Source organism: Myotis brandtii, unplaced genomic scaffold (assembly GCF_000412655.1).
Source record: "Myotis brandtii unplaced genomic scaffold, ASM41265v1 scaffold5, whole genome shotgun sequence".
NCBI lineage: Eukaryota > Metazoa > Chordata > Mammalia > Chiroptera > Vespertilionidae > Myotis > Myotis brandtii.
This window is the reverse complement of record NW_005369060.1, coordinates 4,036,195-4,042,111: the sequence shown is the minus strand read 5'-3', so window position 1 is coordinate 4,042,111 and position 5,917 is coordinate 4,036,195.

The window sequence follows — 5,917 nt, the reverse complement described above, 5'->3', positions numbered from 1 at the left end:
CCCAAAAAAGAAAGGGAGTGTGTCAGAGACATTTGATTACTAAACATGGAACTGCGTTCATTTAGAGTGCTTTAAGTTCTGGTGACTATGCTATTTTATGAGAAGCTGCAAAGCATAGTGGGTAAGAGTAAGGGCACTGAAGCCAGAGAGCCAAGGTTAACAATCCCATATGGCCACAAGCAGCCTGGCAACTTCAAACAAGTTACTTAGCCTTCTTGTGTAGCAATTTTATTTTTTTCTGTGAAATGAAGTTGAAAATAATATTACTAAATTTATTTGTATTGCTGTGGGATTTGTCGAAAGTTTATATGTAGGCATTGCCAATAAAGAGCTGATTGATACTCATATCACAATAATTATATGACAAAAAACAGAAAACCTAAACCTCAATTGTGCGATGAAGCACAGAAAAATGAATGCTCACTTACTGAGAATAAGTGAATAGGCAAAATTTGGACTTCAATGAGGGAAAATTTAATGCTCAGCCATTGAGCTTTTAAGCTAAAGTTTCTTATACTAAACTTCTAATTGGAAAGATGAGTTTCAGAATGTGGAATAGGTTTGAAATATATATATGGATTTTAGTGGACTAATTGCAAAAAGCCAGAAAACTCCTTATAACATGTTCTCAGGATCATAAGGGGTAAGACTAACATTTATCAAGCTCTTGATGTACACTAGTCATTGTTAAAAGTGCTCTATGTACATTCTCTCATTTAATTCTCACTGACATCATGGGAATTATTTTTTAAACATTATATAGAAATTTGAATTAAACCAGAAAAATATTGACAGTGATAATATAATAATCATTATACTCTTTCAGAAATCAGTCATTGGATGTGAGCTGGCCAGGAAAGGAGTGAATATGATAATATAATAATTTAAATTAATAAAATTTGAATTTAGATATATATTTGTCTAATTTCAAAGCCTGTATTATTGTATGTTGTGTTGTGAACATGTTAATATAACTGCAGGCAGCCTCAATTAACTAGAAAGGAGAACAGATTTAAAAAGAGAGAGCAAGCGGTAAGGAAGCAGATAAATAAGGGATAAACAGGAGCATTATTTTATTGACCCCTCAAAAATAATTAATTTACATACATAAAGTCATATGTAGAGATGTTATAGTCCCAGTTATGAGAAATTAAAATAAGGTTTGCATATTTTCTGGTTTGTTTTTCTTCATTTTCATTAAATGTTAATAAATTATGTACAGTTTTCATGCTTATCTCAAAATTCCTTCTACCTTTTCTCACTGGAAAGAAATAGTGGGACATTTCTACTGGCTTAAACTTCCCCATACAGAGGGTAGGATAGTGTAGGGATCTTTGTAGAGGGTGATTTCCAAGTGCTTGTGTATGTGTCCCATATGAGTGGACCTTGATAATTGCCATTATTTCAGCTTTTTATCCTGAGCAGTTGCAGCTTTGTAGCAAAAGCTAGTGTCACTTCGTCACTGAGTACCTCAGAGGTACCAGACTCTGCTGGGCTGTGCAGGCCACCTGGTCTCCTGCAGTCCTATTGCTGTCTACTCTACATGATCACTCTCCAGCTCTGCTGCGCAGTACAGTTCCCACTGGGATGCTCCCACATTCCATTAAAGGCCACTGTGAGGGGATGGGATGGATACCCCTTTAAGTACCTTCATATTGGGCTTTTTATTACAGGATTTTGAAAATAGGAAAACATGTGCCCCCATTTTTTATGTATTATATATAGCACTCTCTTGCCCTAATACCTGAATGGACACCTAAGGTCTTGACCCTGAAAATGACTGGTGTGACAGATGATATGCTCTATGACAAATTATAACTCCCAATAGTGGTTCACATTGGGTTAGGTCTATTATGCCTGGGTCTTGCCCTCAGAATGATGTATCTCCTCAGCCTTTCTGTAAAAAGGTCTGAGCCAGATAGATATACCAAGAAGTGTGTCTGAATCCAATGTCTGATATGTCTGTGTTCCTGTATGTGCATATGTATACAGTACTAGAGTCATCTGTCTTGTGATACTCTATTGATGTGAATAAAGAGATGCCTTGTTGTGGCTAAATTATAGGAATTCAACACTGCTATAAGCATTTACCAGTCAAAAGTAATTTAAATTCTTCTTGATTCAGAATTGAGATTACAATTAGGAGGTAATGGTCTCCATAATGCCGTAGCGTAGTCACAGACATCACTCCAGAATGTGGGTGATGTCTTGGCTCCATCTTCAGCTGCATTGCAATTTGGTTCCTCTAAATAACCATCCCCCACTGCTACAAGCAACAGTGAGTCATGGGAAGTGAATTAATACACAAGTCATTTCCTTATATCAACACATCTTTAATGTGACTCATCAGAAGAAATTCCTAATCTTAATGAGATCTTACTGAGAAAGAACTTGACCTACCTTAATATGAGAATATGCCTAAAGATTTCATAAATGACATATGTACTAGCAATATAAAGTAGAAGTGCTAACTGAATGCTTATAAAAGCTGCATTTTAATTTATTTTAGGAGAAACACTTCAATCAAGGTTTAATTTGTAAGAGTTTCTCATGAAAGTCACTAAATGAATAATTTATTTTTTAGCCTACTCATGAAACTTCAAATTGTTATTGTAATTTGTAAAATATTGACATTTACCCATCTTTTTTTGTGTTCAAGCCTGAGTTCAAATACTTATAGTTGAGGATTTGGCTGTTAATTTATCATCCATTTAAACATGAAGGCCTCAGTTAAAATTTAAAATGTTATACCTTTATTACCCTTCATTTTTTCATATTATAAAATCAACTAATGCCATCATTATTATATGCAAAGTAACATAGCAGCAATATATATTGGTCCATGCTAATATAATCTTGATAATTTATTAGCTAAAATGCTTCAAATTATGCTAAAACTAATTTAATTTTAACTTTATTTGTGTGTTTTAAATGGAGATAATTGTGTAAAAACAATGTATATATTAAGTTCTTCATTGAGATTCAATGGATAGCATCTTCTTACATAGGGTCTGAAAAAATTTAAAACAATTCAAAGGAATGGTAGAAGATATATTCAATGTTATTCAAACTAAATCTTAGGTTGGGTGAAGTAGCAGTTCTAACATTGAACTCCAGAAATAAGCTGATATACCCACCCAGTTACAGGCAGCACTAATTAGGGCAGGCCTCTCAATTATGAACAAGAGACTGAGAGACGAAGAAGCAGCTCTATAGGTTAAGTACAGTGATTTTTTTTTTTCAGATTTAATAACTAGGGATGTTATTCTACTGCAGTATGAATAAAAAAGTTAAAAGGCGTCATAATTGTGCTTAAAGAAAGTACCTCATCTTGCTAACCTAGGGTAGAAAAGGGAAATTCTTCAAAAAATTTGGTTTCTAAGTCATGTTTTTCTTTTTTAACAAAATAAAAAATCACAATAAAGAATCACAACATTCACATAGGGAAGTTTCTTTCTTTACTATTTCACATACAAATTACATGTAATATTACTGAAATTCTTTGAAAAAACTGATCAATTAATCATTATCAAAATCTCTTCATATCTGCCTATATATTAATTTGTTATAAAAGCACAATAATTATCATGTTATTCAGAACCAACATTTTTTTGAAAACTCCAGTAACTTACAGATTGAAACTAGAATAACTGCAATGGGGATGCATTAACACCCATCTCACTGAATGATTTTTGAGATGGGATACAGTTCATCCATATAAAATACTTAAACAATGTCAGCTACATAGAAAGTGCTCTTTAAATATATTCTATAATTGTTATAAAGATTATAATAGTTAATATTGGTATTGCATTTGGGATCTATTATTTAAAAAAGAGAATACAGACCATTTTAATATGACAGCACTAAAGAGCATGAAAACATTTTCTTGTTATTCTGTGAACTCTTAATTACTCATTGAAAATAGAGAATTATTTAGGAGGTATTTACATATTTTTTTTAAATATAGTCTTGCAAATGTATTCATTTGTCCTTTATGTCATAAAACTCAGAATATTTGGTAAAACCTTTTATTAACTGTCTTCTTCAAGAGACCATAAGCTCCATGAAAACAGATCTTGTTCATCCCTATGACCCAACGTTATGCAGTGCAGGGCAACAGGATGTATCTTATGGTTACCTGTTGAATAAGTGTTTTACTGAAAATAATAATAAAATATTTTTTTTAGGTAAATTAAGACCAATATGTTACCTAAAACAAGGTGTAATCCTTTTGCTGATCTTATACATGTATGTAATCTTTGGAATGTAGGTGTCTGGGTTAGAAATGCAGATATACGTAAGAGCATGGCCAGCCAGAGGGGCCTGAGTCCTTGACTAAAACTCCTTCCAGAGACCACAATGCACTGGCTGTGTACCAACTCTGGTGTGGAGAGGACAGGGTTTCCCCCAGGAGGCCTGCCTTTTTAATTGCCTAAAACATCACACATAGGTTTTTCACTGAGAGCTGTAATTCTCACTCACCAGGGCTGTGTTGGTTTTGCATTCTCCTAATTATTAATAATGCTGATTTTCTTCTTTATATATTCATGCTTAAATGTATAACTTCCTCATTGAAGTTATTAATTAAAATATTTTGCATGTTTTGTCATCTACTCATTATTGATTTATTAGAGGCCTGGTGCATGAAATTCATGCATGGGGGTGGGGTGACCTTCAGCCTGGCCTGCACCCTCTCCAATCTGGGACCCCTTGGGGGATATATGACTGCCGGTCGTACATCCCTCTCATAATCCAGAACTGCTGGCTCCTAACTGCTCACCTTCCTGCCAGCCTGATTGCCCATAACTGCTTCTGCCTGCTAGCCTGATCACCCCTAACCACTCCCTTGCCAGCCTGATCGATGCTTAACTGCTCCCCTGCCGGACCGATCACCCACAACTGCCCTCTCCTGCAGGCCTGGTCTCCCCCAACTGCCCTCCCCTCCTGGCCTGGTCACCCCTAACTGCCCTCCCCTGCTGGCCTGATCGCCCACAACTGCCCTCCCCTGCCGGCCATCTTGTGGCTGTGGGCACTGCCTTCTTTGAGGGCATGGCAGTCAATTAGCATATTCCCTCCTTATTGGCTGTGGGTGCCGCCATCTTTGAGGGTGGGACAGTCAATTAACATATTTCCTCCTTATTGACTGTGGGCGCCACCATCTTTGAGGGTGGGGCAGTCAATTAGCATATTCCCTCCTTACTGGCTTTGGGGGTCAACTAGCATATTCTCTCTTTATTAGATAGAATACCCAGAAGTGGATTTGCTGGGTCATCAGCAGTTCTACTTTTAAATTTTTCAGAAACCTCTGTACTATTTTCATAGTGGCTGTACCAATCTTTATTCCCTACAGTGCATGAAGCTTCCCTTTCTTCACATACTCACCAACACTTATTTGTGAATTTATTGATGATAGCCATTCTGACACGTGAAGTAGTAGCTCATTGTGTTTTTAATTTTCATTTCTATGATTAATGACATTAATGTATTTTTCATATGTCTATTGGCAATCTGTATGGCCTTTTTGGAGAAATGTCTGTTCAAATCCTCTGTTCATTTTTAATTGGATTGTTTTTGTTTTGTTTTGAGTTGTAGGAGTGCTTTCTAAATTTTGAATATTAATCTCATATTGGATATATCATTGGTGAATATCTTCTCCCATTTAGTTGGCTTTCTTTTTATTTTGTTGATGGTTTCCTTTATTGTGCATTTTTTAAAAATATATTTTATTGATTTTTACAGAGAGGAAGGGAGAGGGATAGAGAGTTAGAAACATCGATGAGAGAGAAACATCAATCAGCTGCCTCCTGCACACCACCAACTGGGGATGTGCATGCAACCAAGATACATGCCCTTGACTAGAATCGAACCTGGGACCCTTCAGTCCGCAGGCCGACGCTCTATCCACTAAGCCAAA